This window comes from Somniosus microcephalus, chromosome 32 (assembly GCF_052327205.1).
Source record: "Somniosus microcephalus isolate GS21.2 chromosome 32, FLI_Smic_1.0, whole genome shotgun sequence".
Classification (NCBI taxonomy): Eukaryota; Metazoa; Chordata; class Chondrichthyes; order Squaliformes; family Somniosidae; genus Somniosus; species Somniosus microcephalus.
In genome coordinates, this window is record NC_141018.1 from 23,293,850 (window position 1) to 23,316,873 (window position 23,024).

Genomic DNA, 23,024 nt, shown 5'->3' on the forward strand with positions numbered 1-23,024 from the left:
TAGCAAGTGTCTGCAGGTCGGGAAAGAAAACCAGCAGCAAGAAATCTCCACAGGAGAAGTACAAAAAGGTACATAAGGTGACGGAGAGTAGTTCAGACGAACAGAAAAGTGATACAGACTCCGGACGCAAGGAGCTGGGTTGTCTGAAACTACATAATGTAATCAAAATGGAGGATGACCAAACTATCTGGGTCACGCTCAAGATAGACGGAGTCCAAGTGAAAATGGAATTAGACATAGGATCAGCCCTAACAGTCACAAACCGAAAGGACTACAAGCGGCTATTCTCACATATACCCTTGAGAGATACAGAGATTGACTTGAAGACGTACACGGGGCAAAAAGTCTACCCCAAAGGAAAAATAAGGGTGAACGTGATATACAATGGCAAGGAAACACCAAAAATGGACCTATATGTATTGCCAGATGGAGGACCACTACTACTAGGATGTGAATGGATCCAGAAGATACAGTTAGATTGGCATTCCATACAAGCACTGACTGTAGATGCCAAAAAGGATGACGACGTCACACCTGGACGACTGTCAAAAATTCTAACTGACACACAAGAAGTGTTCCGGGGGGACTCGGAACACTAAAAGGCATAACAGCGATGATCAAAATAGAGGAAAATGCAAGCCCAAAGTTTTTTAAGGCCAGACCGGTGCCTTATGCGATCCGCCCAGCCGTCGAAGCAGAGCTGGAAGGGTTGGAATGTTCTGGAGTCCTGTCCAAAGTGGACTGGAGCAAGTGGGCTACACCCATCGTTCCTGTAATGAAGAGGTCGTTGAGTAATACGCCTGGGGAACCAAAGAAGGTTCGCATCTATGGGGACTTTAAGGTGACAGTGAACCCAGACCTTCACACGGTACAATATCCGCTTCCGCGGATTGAAGATATTTTCGCCTCGCTATCTGGAGGAAAACACTTCACTAAGATTGATCTGGCCCAGGCGTACCTGCAAATGGAGGTAGAAGAAGCCTCGAAACAGTATCTCACGATCAACACTCACAAAGGTCTCTACCAATACAACCGGCTGGTGTTCGGGATAGCATCAGCTCCGGCTATTTGGCAAAGGGCAATGGATCCATTCCTGCAAGGGATTCCAGGGACCCAGTGTTATTTGGACGACATCCTGGTCACGGGCGAAAATGACAGTGATCACCTCGCCAACCTGGAGCAGGTGCTCACTAGATTGAAGGAATATGGGCTCCGAGCTAATCGCCACAAATGCGAGTTTTTCCAGAAGCAGATCTCGGATTGTGGCCATGTTATTGATGAAGAGGGGTTACATAAGTCCCCTGAAAAGATTGAAGCAGTAGTCAAGGCTCCAGCACCGGAAAATGTGTCACAACTGAGGTCATTCCTCGGGCTGGTGAACTACTACCATAAGTTCTTGCCGAATTTGTCTACAGTAGTACACCCACTGAATACCCTACTGCAATCGGGGGTACCATGGAAGCGGAATGACGAATGTAAACGAGCTTTCCAGAAGTGCAATGAACTGATCACATCAAAAGAGGTGTTGGCTCATTTCAACCCAGCACTACCAATTCGGTTGGCGTGTGATGCATCACCCTATGGCATTGGTGCGGTGCTGTCACACAAATTCCCGGACGGCTTGGAGAGGCCAGTAGCCTTTGCGTCTCGGTCACTAACCTCAGCCGAGCGTAACTACGCCCAGATTGACACGGAGGCCCTCAGCCTAGTGTGAGGAGTAAAAAAATTCAACCACTACCTGCACGGGCAGAAGTTCACCTTGCTGACTGACCACCAACCACTTGTCTCCATCTTTAATCCAAAGAAGGGCGTTCCGGTGATGACTGCGCAACGGCTACAAAGATGGTCCCTTTTTCTAGGGGCGATCCAATATGAAATAGAGTATAAGGGCACGAAACAGCATGGAAATGCTGATGGGCTATCACGCCTGCCACTGCCTACTGCGGAGGAAGCACCAGCAGTGGACCCTGTCGAAATATTTTATTCGACTATAATTGAACGCTTGCCAGTAACTAACGCGGATATAGAGAAGGAGACCCGAAATGACCCGACACTGTCTCGGGTATATGATTTGACGGTGAAGGGATGGCCAACACATGGCGACTCACTGTTGCCAGCATTCTCACCCAGAAGAGAACAGCTGTCAGTATGCCAGGGGACCTTGATGTGTGGGTCCCGAGTGGTAATTCCACCCAAGTTAAGGGAGAGGGTGCTCAATGAGCTTCACGAAGGCCATCTGGGAGGGGTGAAAATGAAAAGCCTTGCTAGGGCTTACGTGTGGTGGCCGGGGATCGATCAGCAAATTGAGGACCTGACAAAGAACTGCTCAGGATGCCAGAAGGTCCAAAATGCACCACCACATGCCCCTCTACACCCATGGGAGTGGCCCTCCTGTCCATGGCAAAGGGTGCATATTGATTTTGCTGGTCCATTCATGGACTCAATGTTCTTAATAGCCATGGATGCGCACTCAAAATGGCCTGAGGTGATCAAAATGTCCTCCAACACCACGGAGAAATCGATTGCAGTCCTACGGACCATATTTGCCAGGAACGGCTTGCCAGAGCAGATTTGCTCTGATAACGGACCACAGTTTGTGTCCGAAGAGTTTCGGAGATTTATGAGAAGGAATGGGGTAAGGCATTACACATCCGCCCCGTATCATCCAGCCACAAATGGATTGGCTGAGAGGTTCGTTCAAACCTTTAAAAAGGCAGTAAGGGCCATGTGCGATGACGACATTCCACTGCAGCATAAGGTGGCCAATTTCCTGTTAGCCTACAGAAATGCGACAAATGCAGTTACCAACCAGACCCCGGCCATGATGTTCTTTAACCGAAGGTTGAGATCTCGCCTGGATTTGCTCAGACCAAATGTACGAAGAAATGTTGAGAATAAGCAATTCCAGCACATCAATGAGAAGCCGACAAGGAGCTTCAATGTAGGGCAACCAGTCTTGGCCCGCGACTACCGAACAGAGAAATGGCAACCAGGAACGATATGCACATGGCAGGGGCCACTAATGTACACAGTGGATGTTGGGGAGAACATTGTGAGACGCCATGTCGACCAGATCCTAGAGTCACAGGAACGAGGGAACCCCAGGTCTCGCGTACCTGGTGATGAACCCGACATACAGGTAGCATCTACCCCAGAAACAGTAGCATCGGAAGCTGATGAACCAACCGACGACAGGGGGCCAGAATCGCCTCCGCACCAAGAGCAAGACACTCAGGAAAGGCGCTATCCAGAAAGGATCAGGAAGCCGCCCCAAAGACTGAATTTATAAATGGAATATTTGCAGTTAATGTTGCATGTTAAAAGTGTTAATTGTTAAATGAATGTTATGGTACTGTTAATCTAAAGGGGGAGGAATTTTAGTGTATGTACCTTTAAGGGGGGAAATACTTTTTACAGCTCCTGTATACTGTAGTACCAGCAGTGACCACACCTGTATATAAACCCTGAGTAGGGATCTGTACTTTAGTTTTAGAGTAACCCTCATCCAGTAAACACCTGTTCATTGTTCCTCTGCAGTCTTTGTCGGTTTATTGAAGGACACCATACATCAAAATTCACGGATTTAACAGTTGACACATGCAGAAACCCATCACCATACTCCAAATCCAACCTACTGTTTTTCTGATTATGGTGTTTTATCAGGCGGTAATGCAGAGTTTCAGGTCCAGCTGTTTGTCATCCCAATCGCGGTGGGTACTGAGCTGAGTTCTAATTCCACTCCTTCTACTAGCTGTTCTTCCAAGTTTCAGAGTTTCTTCATCAGCTTTAAGACAGACATCTGCCTTCAGCACAATGGAAGGACCTACACAGGACTGCTTGTGCTGCACCAGCCATCTTGATGTCAGTCTCAGCTGTGGGTCAGTGGGTAACACACTCATCTCTGAGTCAGAAGTTTGTGGGTTCACGTCCCACTCCAGGAACTTGCGCACATAAAGCTAAACTGATACTCCAATGCTGTGCTGTCTTTTGGATGAGACGTTAAACCAAGGCCCCGTCTGCTCTCTCAGGTGGACGTAAAAGATCCCACGGTACTATTTTGAAGAAGAGCAGGGGAGTTCTCCCTGGTGTCCTGGCCAGTATTTCTCCCTCAACCAACATAACAAAAACAGATTGGCCCAGAAATTCGAGTCCCCACGGGTGAGTACGCGCTGGGTACTCACGCGTAGGCCCAATGGAACTGCCGGTTTCGTGCATGCACGGGAAACCGGCACTTCCGTTCCCCTGAAAGAAGTGGTTCAGAGGTGGAACGCGTGCACCGGAGGGGCAGCGCGTGTGCATTGAACTTACATTTTTCTTCCAGGTTTTTCCAGGAGGGTAAGTCTCCAGAAGTTAGACATGTAAAAAGCAGGTGCAAGGCCTGCTTTTAACAAGGTAAGTGGTGAATTAATTAAAATTAAAACATTTTTTCCACAGGTTTATTATTTTTAAATACTTTAAAGAAAGGTAAGTTTATTTTTAGCCCTGTTAGAAAATGTAATTACAGTAATTTTTTCAAAAATTTAAATTATTGTTTAAAATAGTTATTTTATATCATTTATAGTTATTTTAAAAATGTGGGCCTAGAAATTCAGTGGATAGTGCCAGCCGTTAACGCCATAAGAGGGGTCTACTTCCAGCGCTAGGCACTTTGCGCCCGGGCGCAGCGCGATCCGCGCCGACGCCCAAATTCAGTTGACATTTAGCGCCGGCGCAAAGTGTTTGCGCCCGCTCAGGTGCGCGCGCAGCTTATGACGTCATATTGTCGCGCAACGCTGTTTGTGCGCCCCAAACCGGAAATTCAGTGGTGCCCGCCCAATGTGGGCGTGGCGCTGCTAAGAACTGTGAAGTGGAACGCAACAGAGGCCCTGTGGGCCTCGGGGAGCGCTAATTAAAGGGCACTTACACTGACCTATAAAGCCCAGCCATTTTGCTGTAATGACTTTACTGCTTTGGATTTCTGGACAGAGACCAAGGGACAGAGCTTACTGATTTGGGACAACATAGGAGAGGTATTTTTGGCTTCTGGCCAGTGCTTTGACATTTGACTCATTGTGATTTCACTGTTTTCAACTTCATTATGGGGGCTGTATGGGGGTGCAACCCTGAGTTGCAGCATTATGTGCGAAGGGCTCGCAGACGCTGTGAGAGAGGGCCAGCCATGCCTAGACGCAGAGGGGCCATCAGGCGTCGGCAACGTAGGCCTTACACACTCAGGCAATACCGGCAGCAGGTGTCCTATCTCACCATGACTGCGGCGCATTGTGTTAAGAGGCTGCGCTTCAGAAGGGAGGTGGTTGCAGAGATCTGCCAGCTGCTTCACAGAGATCTGCGTCCACAGCTGATGTGCAGGACGTCTCTCTCGGTGGAAGTGAAGGTCACGGTGGCTCTGAGCTTTTATGCAAGCGGCTCCTTCCAAGCCGCTGCTGGGGACATAGCGAACATCTCCCAGTTTGCCGCGCATCGCTGCATCCGGCAGGTCACCGATACACTTTTCGCGAGGAGACACCAATTCATCTCCTTCCCCATGACCCGACAGAGGCAGGAGCAGCGTGCAGTCGGATTTGGCAGGTTCACGGGCTTCCCCATGGTGCAGGGCGCCATTGACTGCACGCATGTGGCTATGCGGGCACCTATCCACAATGCCGAGGATTACCGCAACCGGAAGGGCTACCATTCCCTCAATGTACAGCTGGTGTGTGACCACAGGCAGCGCATCCTAGCTGTCAATGCCCGCTTCCCAGGAAGCAGCCACGATGCATTCATCCTGCGCCAGACTACTGTGGCTGACATGTTCGAGGCACAGCCTCCACCAAGGGGATGGCTTATTGGGGACAAGGGCTACCCTTTGTGTACATGGCTCATGACCCCGCTCCGCGCGCCCAGGACCCCAGCGGAGGAGACATACAACGAAAGCCATCAAGCCACAAGGAACATCATAGAGCAAACGATAGGCGTCCTCAAGCAACGGTTCCGCTGCCTGGATCGTTCCGGCGGCTCTCTACAGTACTCGCCGGATAGAGTCTCCCAGTTCGTCGTCGTGTGCTGCATGCTGCACAACCTGGCTATCCGCAGGACTCAGGCACTGCCACCTGACATTGCACCACCACCTCAGGAGGATGAGCAGGAGGACCATGAGGAGGAGGAGGAGGAGGAGGAGTACCAGCCCAGGAGGGAGCCACAAGGTCCAAGGGCCGTCCGCCGGGGGCTTATTGCTCGACACTTCTAGGCCCCCTGTCAGGGAATGGGCTGTGGAAATGTACGCACCTGAAGGCAGCTGCTCCGCAAGCCCTCAGCCGGTTAACGCAACAACCACTTGAAACATGACACCTGGACATGCTGAATAAATAAAACGCTTTATTTCACAAACTCAGGGCCCTTCCCACATGAAACAGAAAAACAGACAAAAGCCCCAAAAAACAGTCAAAAACATCTGTTGCTCCCAAAACCTGGGGAGGACTTACAAAACTTGGCCATCCAAATGGCCTTCAACATCGGCCTTACAAAAATAAGGGCCCCCCTCCACAACACAAACACCCCCATAAAAACAAACAAGGCCTTGATCTTCGGCCTTCCCAAAATAATCCCCCCCAAAACACAAGCCCCCCCATATATAAAAAACCGCTCTCACCACACTCTAGTGGGTGTGCCGAGAGGGCGAGTCCTTAGACAGCCTTCCCCGGCCCCTGGCCGACCTGCTGCTCCGCCTCAACCTGGGCCCTGTGGCTGGGACAAGGCTGGGGGAAGGCTCATGAGGGCCCCGAGGCGTGTCGGCAGATGCCCTTGGGGGTCGGCCTAGACGACGCACGTCCCGGTAGGGGCCGGCTGCTGACTGCTGCAGCTGTCGCTGGCCAGCATCAGTGCCAGCAGCAGCTCGTCGCACCTTGGCTGGGGGAGTGGCAGTGTCGGCTGCACCAAGGGGGGCAAGCTGGCTGATGGCAGGCGCGCGATGTTCGCCAGAGACACTGGCACTCGGCCGGCCTGGCAGTGCAGCAGGCGCAGCTATCTGGTGGAGGCCAGACCGCTGTGCTGCAGCAGGGCGGCGGGTGCCGTGGCGAAGCCTCTGCGCCACAGCGAGTGTGGCAGAAGTGAGTGCCCGAACTGCCCTGGTATGTGGCCGCATCAGCTGTGCCAGTGTCTGGACGGCACCACTCATCTCGCGAGTCGCGTCCTGGGCTGCCGCGAGATGCTGGACACCCCTGTCATGGGCTGCCGCGAGTTGTTCCACCCCCCTGGCCTGTGATTCCCCGAATGCGACCACACTCTGAGCCAGGGACTGAATGGCCTGAGGCATCTGGTCCACAACCCCCATGAACTCCTGGTGGTGCCGCTCAGAGGCCGCCGAGATCTCTTCGATGAGGCGCACCTCCTGGGCGAGGACCCTCTCCGGACTGGAGGGAGGACTCTCCCTCTGGGGAGAAGGCGGCCGAGCTGGCCGAACCCTCCCGCCTGCCTCAACCCCACTGGGCCCAGGACCTGCCCTCCCCTGCAACACCTCCCCCCTCTGGGGAGCAGGCCGGCGTGCTGCCGGACCCTTCCCGCGTGCCTCAACCCCACTGGCCACAGGATCTGCCCTCCCCTGCAACACTTCCCCCTGGCTCTCCTGCAGGCCAGACGTCCCCCCTCCATTGCCATCCCCTGGCGCGGCTGAGGGTTCCCCCGATGTGCCGCCTTCCTCCTGGTCCTCGTCGTCCTCCTCCTCCAAGGGCCTGGCACTCGGAGCTTCAGGGACCACCTCCTCCTCAGCAGCTGAAAGCAGGAAGGCATAAGAGTAGCTTTAGAGTGAGGACATGGCGTCAGCGAGGGAGGCCTGAGTGGTGGCATTATGCGCATTTGTCGGTCAGTGGGAAAGGATCTAGATCTGAAGCGCTAGGGCAACGAGAGAGGTCCAACCGGTCATGTCCTTACCAGTGGGTTCCAGTACAGGGTCCGCATCTCCGATCGCAACAGGGCCAGTCACCCGGGAACGCATGAGTCCAGCCACGCTCTCCTCCAGATCAGTGAGCGCCTGGTACTGGGGACGGCCTCCACCGGTGACAGTCTGGCTCCTCAAATTCCTCGCCAGCTTGGCCTGCAAGAGAAAGGACGGACTCTAAGTACAGTGTGGTGCCCTGTTGCTGTGTGCACTGCCTCCCATGGTGGAATAGCTTGGCCAGTGTGGTGCCCTGTTGCTGTGTGCACTGCCTCCCATGGTGGAATAGCTTGGCCAGTGTGGTAAGTGCAGAAAGTGCTATTGATGATCATGCCAGTGCCATTGCTGCGGGAGGAGGGCTGCCCATTAGGCCTTTGAGGTCCCTTTGCCCATAATGTGAGGTTCACATGCAAGGATGAGGAGGACACTGGAAAGGGTACTCACCTTCACCAACCGAGTGAGGTCGTTGAACTTCTTGCGGCATTGGTCCGCACTCCTGGGGACATCGCAGGTGGATGACACCCTGCGGGCGATTCTCCTCCAGGCTTTCCTGTACTCGCTCCTGGGAGCCTTGTTGCCACTGTCCGGGCACAAGATCTGTCTTTTGTCCTCCACACCATTAATGAGCACCCTCAGAGCATGCTCGGAGAAGCGCTGCGCTCGTTCACGGGCCCTCTCCATGTCTCCTGGCGCTATTTTGGCCCACCAGCAGTGTTGAGGCCTAGCTGCAGGGCTCCAGTATGCAGGGCGTGGCAGCAGTCAAAGTCGACCCTTCCCCCTTTAAGAGCAGGCCGGCGTCAGGGTGTCTGCTGTCAATCAAAACATGACCGCACCTGCGCTGCGCCCGGCCTCGGCGTTATCAGGCCGCATCGCCGGATTAGCGCCTGAACAGAGCATTGCAACGCCAGTTTCAGCGCTCGGCCAAACTCTTGGCCAACTCTACTGAATTTCGGCGAGGTGGCCTGCACTTTCCGGCGGGCGCTAACTTTAGCGAGCGCCCGACTTTAGCGCCCCAAAAGTGTCCAGACTGAATTTCTAGGCCGTGATGTTTTAAAAAAAATTATTTGAAGTTTTAGTGATGTTTTGGGGCTTATAATATTTATGGTTTTGACAGCTCTTCCTGTCAATTTTATGAATGGGCATTTCCCTTCTACCATTGGCTCTCCATGGCCCACGTGATCCCAGGGGATGCTGTGAACTAACTGCGCCCCGGGATACGTAAGCACTGCGCACCGGCAGTTGGAGGAGGCCCAGGATCGGAATCCCGCGTGCTAGGTGAGTGCAGGTCGGAGGCTTGCACCCGCGGGAAGCCCCCGACCCATATTTCTGGGCCATTATCTGGTCATTATCACATTGCTGTTGGTGGGAGCTTGCTGTGCGCAAATTGGCTGCCGCGTTTCCCACATTACAACAGTAAAAATACTTCATTGGCTGCAAAGCGCTTTGAGAGGTCGGGTGGTTGTGAAAGGTGCCATATAAATGCAAGTCTTTCTTTGTACTTGTCAAAGCCTGGTGCCATGTATCAGAATTACTGGGCAGCGGTTGCTTAATTCAGGTCCTCAAGGGTTCTGAACCAGGAAGGAGAACTGTTTGGACACATGTTTTATATGTCACCAGCTTAACCAGAATTAGGGCTCTGGTGCCATTGAAGAAAGACCAAAGATTGTACAGCCTTTCTCAGTGCAATCCCAAAGGACACTGAAGTTAGCATCAATTAGGGCTCCCAAATACCCATATGAATAAACATTTAGGATAGACAACTCTTTCTTCTGATCAATAATTTCAAGATCCACCTTTGAGCTATGCAAAGCCACGAGGGTACTGTTGGAGATGGCGAGTAGAGTGTTTGAGGTCCCAGGTGACTCTGGGTGAACAACACCTTACCACCTGTGAAAAAGCGCATTGCAATTCTTTCAGAAAAGACTCAGAAAAGCCATCCTTTATGCAGCCATCGGACATTGTTAGTGAAGCCGTGGTACAGGATGGGTGAAACTGGTGCACCTCATCTCATCTTTCAAAACAAATTGATTCAGTGAACTGCAGCGGTTCAAGAAGGTGGCTCACTACCACATTCTCAGGGGCAATTAGGGATGGACAATACATGCCGGCCTTGCCAGCGATGCCCACATCCCAAGAACGAATAAAAAAATATCATCTATCTTTTGTCTGGATCTTGGAGCTGGAGTCCCGGATAAAATCCAACCTTTTGCTATTTTACTCCCATAGAATCCAGCTTACATCATGAGAGCTGCATCAGGCACTGGGTCAAAATTCTTCTGAAAATTAATGAAAACAGGAGTGGGTTTATTTGAGCCCAATGACAATCCATAATTTCATCTAAAGTCACAATCTGCGCTATACGTTCTCAATGAGAATGTTCCACTATTATTACTGATTGGCCTCAAAAGCATTTAATATTTGGGCTCTGACAACCCATAGAAACCATCTTGATCTCGCATAGGCCTTTGGATTTTCAGATGTTTCTTTCTGGACAGTTCCCATTCAGTTGGTTGTGCTCAGTCCAAAGGCAGAGGGGGAAAAATTCAGTTGTTTGCGCCTCCCGTTAGCGCCTTAAGAGGGCGCTAATGGGGCGCAAAGCAACTAGCGCCCAGGCGGTGATGCTTGCGCCGCTCACGAAATTAACTAGACATTTTGTGGCAGCGCTAAACACTACTGCCATGATCTCCTGCGCCGGCAGATTGTGACGTCAGTCGAGTGCGCAACGCCCCGTTAGCGCCCCGGACCGGATATTGAGTGGCGCCCCCTGCCTTACCGCCTGCCGCTAGCAACGACAGGTTGAGGGGAGCGTTTTGCAGTCAGAAAGGGACTGGGGGAGCGCTATTTAAAGGTGACCGCTTCCTGCCTTTTTTTGTTGGTGACATTTTTGCACCACGCATTGTGAGAGAGAGAGAGAGAGACTTCTGGAGAGATTCAACGCTGTGTGAAGGAGTTTTGAGTACTGAGCAGCACTTTGCAGGTTCATTTTGATTTGCCCTTCCTTGCTTCACCAGTGCTCTGAGGTAGCGCCTCACTCCTCGGCCTTTGCGCCTTAAGACAGGTGTGAAGCGCCTGATTTAGCGCTCCAATCACCTCTAGGGGGCGATAAAAGCCAAGTTTGCCGTCGGAGGCGCTAATTAGCGCCAGTCACTAAACTTTGCGCATGGCCAGTATCGCCCGGCGATACTGAATTTTTCCCCCAGAGTCATTTTAATCTGTTTATCGAATGAGTCAGCATCCTGTTCGCAATCAGTTTGCTGTAAAGATGGTAACACATTTGGTTGCCAAGAAGCTGATCTGCAATTATATATTTTTGTTAACGTGTGTTTAGCAAAAAAGAAATCTGCTAAGGTCATTTTCTCAAATGAATACATTCTCAGCTTGCGGCTTGGGCATATAACCAGGGTTACGGGTCAGCCTTTCGTTATAGAAACCACCCCATTTTCATTTCCAATAATGTGTTCTAAACATCATCTTTCATATGAATTATCTTCTTGCTGGGCAGTGAAGATATAGATTTCTTCCACAGAAAAACTTAAGTGATGCTTTGTATGAGAAACGAAAGGGAGTTCTTAGCCAATATTTATCCCTCAATCCATGCCTTAGAAAAAAATATTATTCAAAAGAACCAGAGGCGACATGAGGAAACATGTTTTTAACACAGCGAGTTGTTATGATCTGGAATGCGCTGCCTGAAAGGGCGGTGGAAGCAGACTCAATCACAACTTACATAGGATTACATACACAGGATATACGGCACAGAAACAGGCCAGTCGGCCCAACCAGTCCATGCCGGCGTTTATGCTCCACTCGAGTCTTTCCTCATCTAAGTCTATCAGCATAACCCTCTATTCCCTTCCCCCTCATATGCTTGTCTAGCCTCCCTTTAAATGCATCTATACTATTCGCTTCAACCACTCCCTGTGGTAGCGAGTTCCACATTCTCGCCACTCTCTGGGTAAAGAAGTTTCTTCTGAATTCCCTATTGGATTTCTTGGTGACTATCTTATATTAATGGCCTCTAGTTTTGCTCTTCCCCACAACTGGAAACTTTCTCTCTTTATCCACCCTATCAACATTTTTCATAATTTTAAAGATCTCTATTCGGTCACCCCTCAGCCTTCTTTTTTCAGGAGAAAAGAGACCCAGCCTGTTCATCCTTTCCTGATATGTATACCCTCGCATTTCTGGTAAAATCCACCTAAATCTTCTCTGCATCCTCTTCAGTGCCTCTATATCCTTTTTATAATATGGCGACCAGAACTGTACGCAGTGCTCCAAGTGTGGTCTAACCAAGGTTCGATACACGTTTAACATACCTTCCCTACTTTTCAATTCTATCCCTCTAGAAATAAACCTTGGTTTGCTTTTTTTATGGCCTTATGTGGCTTTTTATGTCGCAACTTTTAGTGATTTGTGTATTTGTACTCCGAGATCCCTTTGTTCCTCTACTCCACCTGAACTCGCACCCTCCAAGTAACAAGTGACCTCCCTATTCCTACCAAAATGTAATACCCCACATTTATCTGTGTTGAACTCCATTTGCCAATTATATGCCTATTCTGCAAATCTACTAACGCCCTCCTGTAATTTTTTTCAGTCCTCCTCAGTATTGACTATCCCCCCCAATTTGGTGTCATCCGCAAATTCAAAAGAGGATTGGATAAATACTTGAAGGGGAAAATTTGGCAGGGCTCTGGGGAGTGCGAGCTAATTGGATAGCTCTTTCTATGAGCCAGTACAGACACGATGGGCCAATTGGCCTCCTTGTGTGCTGTATCATTTTATGATTCTCTGAATCCAGAACCACAGCAGTTATCTTACGTAGTGTAATCAATGTAGGTGCCAGCCAACATCCCTGCTTAGCAACCATTAGGGCCTAGTCAATGTGGGGCATGACAGGTCAATTTTTAACTTACCATTCACTGATTTAATTTCCGTCTGCAAAGTGAGCAATTACCTTGCTACAGCTTAAGGGGAATAGTCACTGTAATTATTTATTTTGGGTGAACAGGTTTTCACACCTCCAGTTTGAAATCACATTGTGGGATATTAGTATTTTAACAATGATTCTTAGTGATACTCCGCAAATTTTTTTTTATATTCGTTCATGGGAGGTGGGCGCCGCTGGCAAGGCTAGCATTTATTGCCCATCCCTAATTGCCCTTGAGAAGATGGTGTGCAAACATGTTAGTAGGTTCTCATTATATTCCCATATCCACTATTTTAATGGAGTTTAGAATAAGGCAAAGGTATTTCATATAAATGGGTCAGTGCTTGCACAGCATCATTTTGAAGCCTTTGTTCTTTTGGTGGGAGGTGAAATAGTGAGAAAGGTTAAATCCATATGCAACATGCTCATGTATGTATCTATCTAACAACAACAACTTGTATTTATATAGCGCCTTTAATGTAGTAAAACATCCCATGGCGCTGCACAGGAGCGTTATCAGACAAAAAATTTGACACCGAGCCACATAAGAAATTAGGGCAGGTGACCAGAAGCTTGGGCAAAGACATAGCTTTTAAGGAGCGTCTTAAAGGAGGAAAGAGAGGTAGCGAGGCGGAGAGGTTTAGGCAGGGAATTCCAGAGCTTAGGGCCCAGGCAACAGAAGGCACGGCCACCAATGGTTGAGCGATTATAATCAGGGCTGCTCAAGAGGGCAGAATTAGAGGAGCGCAGATATCTCGGGGGGTTGTGGGCCTGAAGGAGAGTACAGAGATAGGGAGGGGCGAGGCCATGGAGGGATTTGAAAACAAGGATGAAAATGTTGAAATCGAGGTGTTGTTTAACTGGGGGCCAATGTAGGTCAACGAGCACAGGGGAGGTGGGTGAACGGGGTCAGCGAGAACAGGGGTGATGGGTGAACGGGATCTGGTGCGAGTTAGGACACGGGCAGCAGAGTTTTGGATGACCTTAAGTTTACATAGGGTAGAATATGCGAGGCCAGCCAGGAGCGTGTTGGAATAATCAAGTCTTGAGGTAACAAAGGCATTTTGAAAAAAATAATTTAAGTTTTTTACAGGGCTAAAAATAAACTAACCTTTTTTAAAAGTATTGTTAAACTATAAATGAGTGAAACATTTTTAATTAACTTTTTAAAACTCTTATGCTGGTGAAAGCAGGCCTTTCACCAGGTGTAAGATTTTTAAAGGTTTTCTGCGGGCGGAGGTTCTGCAGAAAGCGGAACTCTCCCCCCACAGAGGCCCTTCTCCAGGGCAGGCGTCAGATCTGTCCAGAGGATTCTTGACAGATCGGAAGTGCCGGTTTTCAGCGCATGCGCTTGGCATGCCTGAAACTGGCGTTTCCGATGTCCCTATGGGTGTGTACACAGCCCGTACCCACCCGTAGGCATCGGAAAATACGGGCTAATATATCCTTTCAAACGTGCGGTGCCCAGAACTGATAGAGAACGTGTCGATGCTGCCCCATAATCTCTGGCCATATCCTCTCCTAAAAAATGCAATGCTTTAACTCACTCCCAAAACAAGAAGAACCAGTGCATGTGAGTCACGTCAAGTGAAATGACAGGATTCTACAACGAGAGCAAGCCGCTCATGTGACTGACAGGCTCAACCTCAGATTGTATGTAAACCATATTTTAGTTCATCCCGGCTGTCATACTAAAGTGTTCAGCTGTCTAGTAACAGTATCAGAGTACAAAAAAGCACAAGACATTGGGAGAAAATATCTTGGCCCGGAGTTTCCTCCGCATTTGCGCCCAGCGACACCTGTACTCTGGGCGTAAACCAATTACGTGGCGTAAAAGATTGCGGAATTTAGGGCGTAAGTGAGTTTCCCGCTTAACTGCAATATGCCCCAAGTCTCCTCAATCTATTACGTCCGTCCATCAAACCCTCTGTCCAGACGAATCTCCACCCACAAGGCTGGCTATGCCGCCCCCGGCTCTCCAAAACGAAGATCCTCCAATCGCGCTTGTTCGGGGGATTCGCTCAACGTTGCGACCAGATTTCCATGCGCGGCAGAGAACAAAATCATTTTTCTGGTCTCTCAATTGTAATTGTTTTTGAGCATTTTAATAAAAAGTGGATCCTCACTGAGGCCTACTCTGCATTGTTTGTTACTTTGAATGGATTTTTATCAGTCGCATTAAAAATTGAAAAGCTTCCCCGATTGCAGGTTAGAGTCATAGGGCTGGATTTTGTGAATGGAGGCGAATTGGAGGCGGGACTGCTGCTTGTCGTGTCAATGTCCCGCCTCCATCCTCGCCTGACCAATCAGAGGGATTTTCCCTTGATTGAGCTTGTAAAGCGTGCCCGGCGGGCTCAGCAAACCAATTAGGGAAGAAATCACTGACAGATCACGTCAACGTCAGACGTGCGATCTGTCAAGACTTCTTGAAAGAAGAAATAACAGCGTTTGACAGCTCTGTGAAGCTCTGTGAAGCTGTCAAACACTGATATTCTCTTGAGTTTGAATCGTTTTTGTGGTGAGGACTGAAAAAACATTGTAAAAAAGTAAATTTCAGATGTCTGATGAATTGGAGGGTCCATCAGCCATTACCTGAAATTGGCAAGGTGGATGTCCACTCTCCCGATCCAGCACGGCTAAAGGCTACAGAAGTAAAGAAAGGTAAGTGAACACGTTTTTAAACTTATCACTCACCTTGCATAATTACCACTCCACACTTGCACCCATCACTCACCTCTACACCTTACTTCCAGGTGCCTCCGACCGCCGCAGACCTCCTCCACAACTCCTTCAACCCGACGGGGTTCCCCGAGGTCGGGAAACCTTCACCTATGAAGGTAAAATAGCACGAATCCCTTTTTCTGCCTGTTAACTACCTGTTAACAGGCAGTTAAAAGGATTAAAAGCCTTTCCCACCTCCAGGAGACGGGACCCGAAGCTGCACATCTTCCCGCCTCCTGGCAAAAGGGCACGGGGGTGAAATGGGGGCGGGTTTGCCACCTATCCCCCATTTTCTCCGATTTTACGTGCTGTCCCGCCTCCATGCCCGCCTCCTCGGGGCTTGGAAAATCGAGCCCCTAGAGTCATAACGGCACATAGGGAGGCCATTCAGCCCATCGAGTCCGTGCCGGCTCTCTGCAGAGCAATCCAGTCAGTCCCATTCCCCCGCTCTATCCCCGTAGCCCTGCAAGTTTATTTCCCTCAAGTGCCTATCCAGTCTCCCCTTGAAAACATTGAGTGTCTCCGCTTCCACCACTTCCATCGGCAGCGAGTTCCAGGTCCTCGCCACTCGCTGCGTAAAAAAGTTTTTCCTCACGTCCCCCCTGTATCTCTTGGCCAAAACCTTAAATCTGTGTCCCCTAGTCCTTGCACCATCAACTAGTGGGAACAGCCTTTCCCTGTCTAGCCTATCCAAACCTGTCATATTCTTGTACACCTCTATCAAATCACCCCTCAACCTCCTTTGCTCTAATGAAAAGAAATCCAGCTTCTCCAACCTGTCCTTGTAACTAAGATCCCCCATCCCCGGAACCATTCTGGTAAGGCGTGGTGACCAGAACTGGACGCAATACTCCAGTCGTGGCCTAACCAGCATTTTATAATGTTGTGTCTGATGTGCATGAACGATGGTGAAATGAGTTGAAACTTTTAATTTTAAGACTCGAAGAAGACATGTACTGGTGGGTTCGGCATTTGCTTGGGCCCGATGATTTACACTGATTTACTCCCATTTTAAGTTTGGCCATATTCTACTGAGATTGGGAGAATACTTGGATATAACTTGACTCAGCGAAATGGGTGCAATTTTGGGTGCAATTTCCCAATTGCGCCCAAGGAAGAAATTCCAGGCCGTTTAAATCTGCGTTGCACATATTGCAACGTTTTTTATCATGCCAAAGTTTTTCTTTTGATATTTGTCGATTTGGGAATGTATTTGAGATGTTGCATTTGAAAGGTGAAATCCAGCCATGTCTTGTTATATCAAACTCATGTCATTATATCAGAGAAAGGCCAAGCTGCTACATGGAGCATTCTAAAATACAGAGCTTTGTTAGGGAAACATGTTAGAGTGCTATCTATGCTAACCAAGAACTACAGAAGCATAACATAACTATACAGCATGACTATCGCTTTATACTACAGGTATAAAGAAAGAAAGACTTGCATTTCTATAGCACCTTTCACAACCACCGGACGTCTCAAAGTGCTTTACAGCCAATGAAGTACTTTTTGAAGTGGAGTCACTGTTGTAATGTAGGAAACGCGGCAGCCAATTTACGCACAGCAAGCTCCCACAAACAGCAATGTGATAATGACCAGATAATCTGTTTTTTAGTGATGTGGATTGGGGGATAAATATTGGCCAGGACACTGGGGAGAACTCCGCTGCTCTTCTTCAAAATAGCACCCTGGGATCATTTACGCCCACCTGAGAGAGCATACGGGGCCTCGGTTTAATGTCTCATCTGAAAGACGGCACCTCTGACAGTGCAGTACTCCCCTGGAGTGTCAGCCTAGATTTCTGTGCTCAAGTCTCTGGAGTGGGACTATGAACCCACAACCTTCTGAGCTTAGAGGCAAGAGTGCTGCCAACTGAGCCACAGCTGACACTATAATAAGAGCATAAGAAAGCATGAAATGAAAAAAGCTATTTGAACCTTAATGCTAGATTCTTCTACAGACCATGTACAATTAGCTTGATCATTGAGTCTACCTCATCTATTATCTTATTTCTTGAGGGAACTTATGCACTACATAAGAACATAAGAAATAGGAGCCGGAGTAGGCCATACGGCCCCTCGAGCCTACTCCGCCATTCAATAAGATCATGATTGATCTTCAACCACAACACCTTCTCGCCCAATCCCCATATCCCTTGATTCCCTAAGAGTCCAAAAATCTATCGAATTAAAACTTACTGAGCCTCAAAAACAATCAAACAAAACTCCAGAAAATTTATCTAGTGTTGTTTATCCAAGCTTTTGGAAGTCTCTTCCATTATGAGACATCCTTTAAAACTGGTATAATTGCAGGTCATTCTTTGGGATATCTTCCCCTGTAGGACATCATCTGGAACCTCTCTCGTTGTAGGTCTTCCTTTGATGCATCTTTCATTGTAGTACATAATGCAGAGCCTTTCTCATTGTAGAACTTCTTTTGGGTTCTCTTTCACCGTAGGTCATTGTTTTACCTCTTCTTCTCATTGTAAGTGACCCTTTGGAATGTCTAGCATTGTAGGTCATCCTGTGGAGCTTTCATGATTGGAGTTTTCGATCATTGAATAACATCCTTTATGTTAACGCTCATATCCCTGCACATTTGCACTAACATTGCGTTCATTTGCAAAAATAACTGCTGCTTTATACTACAGGTATCATTCCTCTGTCTCCCTGCACAGGTTCCCAAACCCTGCCATTTTAGTTTAAACCCTCCCCCACAGCACTAGCAAAAACTCCCCCTAGGACATCGGTCCCGGTCCTGCCCAGGTGCAAACCATCCAGTTTGTACTGGTCCCACCTCCCCCAGAACCGGTTCCAATGTCCCAGGAATTTGAATCCCTCCCCCTTGCACCATTCAAGATCAACGTGATTTAGAAGTCATTATCGGTAGGAACTTATACCAAAATTGCTTTCAGCTTAAAGGTTGTCGTGGCAAAACCGCCAAAACATTGTACAAGCCAAAGAACATAATTTGTTAGAATTTGTTTATATTGTGATAGCTAATGACAATGCTCTCGTTAATCAAAAAAAACATCATTATCTCACAATCTTTCATTTATTTCAATTCCCTCCTACCCATTACGTAAATTCTGTAATTTTTCTTCCATTGCAGATTTGCAATCGCCGCATTCATTTAAAGTCTCTATTTGTTGCATTGCAATAACTCTGTTAACTATCAAACTTAAAATTTACAGGTCTCCGTCCATATACAAGCCTGTTAACCATCAGTTAACCAATAAAGTATCTTTGACACAAAAAATGATAAATGATCAGCAAAGTATTGTGGACTTAGATGCAGTATGTTGTAGAATGTTTTGTTGTGCTCAGTCCTCATTTCTACATTCCTTACTTAGCCCCAGTATTACATCTGGTCAATAGTTTCTGAATACTTTGATTTCACCTCATTATGTATGCAATTATGCAATAGCTATGCAAATGAAATAATTCCCAGCAATTGAGGTACAGGTGCGTTTTCTTTCATTGTAATGATCCGACATCAGCTGCAAGTTTTCGGGGAAGTGTCTCTTCCATCTTCAGACCAATACATTGGTCAACATTGACCGCAATGTTTCTTGCATCTGACCAATATCACCAATTTCTTTCTTGTAAGGTCAGGTTTTAGGTAAAGAGCTACTCACAATATTTAAACCGTCTTTATGAAGCTGTGTGGTCCCAGTGTGCGGTCTTGAAGATTGAGGAGACACGTCTTCCGTAAGGGCAACCAGTGTGTCGGGATTACAGCTCTAGGATTCACTCCTACCCATTACGTAAATTCTGTAATTTTTCTTCCGTTGCAGATTTGCAATCGCCATGTCTCTATTTGTTGCATTGCAATAACTCTGTTAACTATCAAACTTAAATTTTACAGGTCTCCGTCCATATACAAGCCTGTTACTAACTGCCATTGAAATAAATGAAAGATTGTGAGATAATGACATTTTTTTTGATTAACGAGAACATTGTCATTAGCTATCACAATATAAACAAATTCTAACAAATTATGTTCTTTGGCTTGTACAATGTTTAGGCAGTTTTGCCACGACAACCTTTAAGCTGAAAGCAATTTTGGTATAAGTTCCTACCGATAATGACTTCTAAATCACGTTGATCTTGAATGGTGCAAGGGGGAGGGATTCAAATTCTTGGGACATTGGAACCGGATCTGGGGGAGGTGGGACCAGTACAAACTGGACGGTTTGCACCTGGGCAGGACCGGGACCGATGTCCTAGGGGGAGTTTTTGCTAGTGCTGTGCGGGAGGGTTTAAACTGAACTGGCAGGGTTTGGGAACCTGTGCAGGGAGACAGAGGAAAGGGAAACAAGGATAGAAGCAAAAGACAGGAAGGAGAAAAGCAAAAGTGGTAGTCAGAGAAATCAAGGGTTTAAATCAAACATGGCCACAGTAAATAATAATTCTAAAAGGTCTAAGAGTGTTAAAAAAACAAGCCTGAAGGCTTTGTGTCTTAATGCAAGGAGCATTCGTAATAAGGTGAATGAATTAGCTGCGCAAATAGATGTAAACGGATATATGATTGGGATTACGGAAACATGGCTCCAGGGTGACCAAGGCTGGGAATTCAACATCCAGGGGTATTCAATATTCAGGAAAGACAGGCAAAAAGGAAAAGGAGGTGGGGTAGCATTGCAGGTTAAAGAGGGGATTAACATTATAGTAAGGAAGGATATTAGCTCTGATGATGTGGAATCTGTATGGGTAGAACTGAGAAATACCAAGGGGCAGAAAACGTTAGTGGGAGTTGTATACAGACCCCCAAACAGTAATGTAGAGGTTGGGCAAGGCATTAAACGGGAAATTAGAGACGCGTGCAATAAGGGCTCAGCAGTTATCATGGGTGACTTTAATCTACATATAGATTGGGCTAACCAAATTAGTAACAATACTGTGGAGGAGGAATTCCTGGAGTGTATACGGGATGGTTTCCTGGACCAATATGTCGAGGATCCAACTAGAGATCAGGCCATCTTAGACTAGGTATTATGTAATGAGAAAGGAATAATTAGCAATCTTGTTGTGCGAGGCCCCTTGGGGCGGAGTGATCATAATATGATAGAATTCTTCATTAAGATGGAGAGTGAAGTATTTGAATCAGAGACTAGGGTCCTGAATTTAAATAAAGGAAACTACGATGGTCTGAGGTACGAGTTGGGTAGGATTGATTGGGGAATGTTAGTCAAAGGGTTGACGGTGGATAGGCAATGGTAAACATTTAAAGATCGCATGGATGAACTACAGAAGTGGTTCATCCCCGTTTGGCATAAAAATAAAACAAAAAAGGTGACTCAACCGTGGCTAACAAGGGAAATTAGGGATAGCATAAGATCCAAGGAGAGGACATATAAATTGGGCAGAAAAAGCAGTAAACCTGAGGATTGGGAGCAGTTTAGGATTCAGCAAAGGAGGACAAAGGGTTTAATTAAGAGGGGGAAAATAGTGTATGAGAGTAAGCTTGCAGGGAACATAAAAACTGACTGTAAAAGCTTTTATAGGTATGTGAAGAGAAAAAGATTGGTGAAGTCAAGCGTAGGTCCCTTGCAGTCAGAATCAGGGGAATTTATAATGGGGAACAAAGAAATGGCAGGCCAATTAAATACATACTTTGGTTCTGTCTTCACAAAGGAGGACACAAATAGCCTCCCAGAGATGTCGGGGGACATAGGATCTAATAAGAGGGAGGAACTGAATGAAATCAGTATTTGTAGGGAAATGGTGTTAAGGAAATTGATGGGATTGAAGGCCGATAAATCCCCAGGGCCTGATAATCTACATCCTAGGGTACTTAAGGAAGTGGCCCTAGAAATGGTAGATGCATTGCTGGTCATCTTCCAAAATTCGATGGACTCTGGAACAGTACCCATGGATTGGAGGGTAGCTAATGTTACCCCACTATTCAAAAAAGGTGGTAGAGAGAAAATGGGGAATTATAGACCTTTAAACCTGACATCGGTAGTGGGGAAAATGCTAGAGTCCATTATAAAAGATGTAATAGCAGAGCACTTGGAAACCGGTGACAGGATCAGACAAAGTCAACATGGATTTACAAAAGGTAAATCGTGCTTGACTAATCTACTGGAGTTTTTTGAGGATGTAACTGGTAGAATAGATAAGGGAGAACCAGTGGATGTGGTGTATTTGGACTTTCAGAAGGCTTTCGATAAGGTCCCGCATAAGAGATTAGCGTGTAAATTTAAGGCATATGGGATTGGGGGCAAGGTACCGACTTGGATAGAGAACTGGTTGGCAGACAGGAAGCAAAGAGTTGGAATAAACGGGTCTTTTTCCGAGTGGCAGGCAGTGACTAGTGGGGTACCGCAGGGATCGGTCCTAGGACCCCAGCTATTCACAATATACATTAATGATCTAGACGAGGGAACTAGATGTAATATCTGCAAGTTTGCAGATGACACAAAGCTGGGTGGGCGTGTGTGCTGTGAGGAGGATGCCGAGATACTCCAGTATGATTTGGACAGGTTGGGTGATTGGGCAGATGCATGGCAAATGCAGTTTAATGTGGATAAATGTGAGGTTATCCACTTTGGTGGCAAAAACAGGAAGGCAGATTATTATCTGAATGGCAATAGATTGGGAGAAGGGGAAGTGCAATGAGACCTGGGTCCTTGTGCATCAGTCGCTGAAGGTAAGCATGCAGATGCAGCAGGCGGTTAAGAAGGCAAATGGTATGTTGGCCTTCATAATGAGAGGGTTCGAGTACAGGAACAAGGATGTCTTGCTGCAGTTGTACAGGGCCTTGGTGAGACCACACCTTGAGTATTGTGTGCAATTTTGATCACCCTATTTGAGGAAGGTGTAGTGTATGTAACGTTTCACCTTTAAAAGAACTATTTTAAGGGTTGCACTACTTTATCTTGGCTACTGTATACTGTAATACCGGTGGTGACCACACCGGTATATAAGTGCTGTGTAAGGATTTATTGGGCAGATTCGCCCTGACCTTCGAATAGTAAAGTCCTGTTAAAGTTACTCTTGTAGTCTGTGTATTAATTCACCATATAACCCACAGACTTTACAGTGGCGACGAGTTCGATCTTACCCTGCGGCAGCGATACATCCGAAGCAGTTAACGAGCATCGAGAGGAGGCACCCGCCCTCGTCATTCTGCTGAGAGAAGACTCGAGTCTGCAGAGCAAGGAAGAAGGAAGAATTCAGACACGAAGCCTTCCATCAGCAACAGGCAGTGATCGTCCCTTCTGCCACGGTGGTGAGTGAGCCGATCAGCCACGAGAAGCAAGTCGGCCACGTTGACTGTGAGTAGGGGGAAAATAAAAAAAAAGAACGGAGGAAGGGCGGTGAACTCGACCACGGTCGGGGGGGAAAGGAGCCGGACAGAAGTCGGGCCCAGAGGCGCTGAGACTGGGGCAGCGTGGGGCACGGAAGCTGCGGTGCAAGCGGGAACGCAGCCGGTGTGAGAGACCGGGCTACCAGCGGG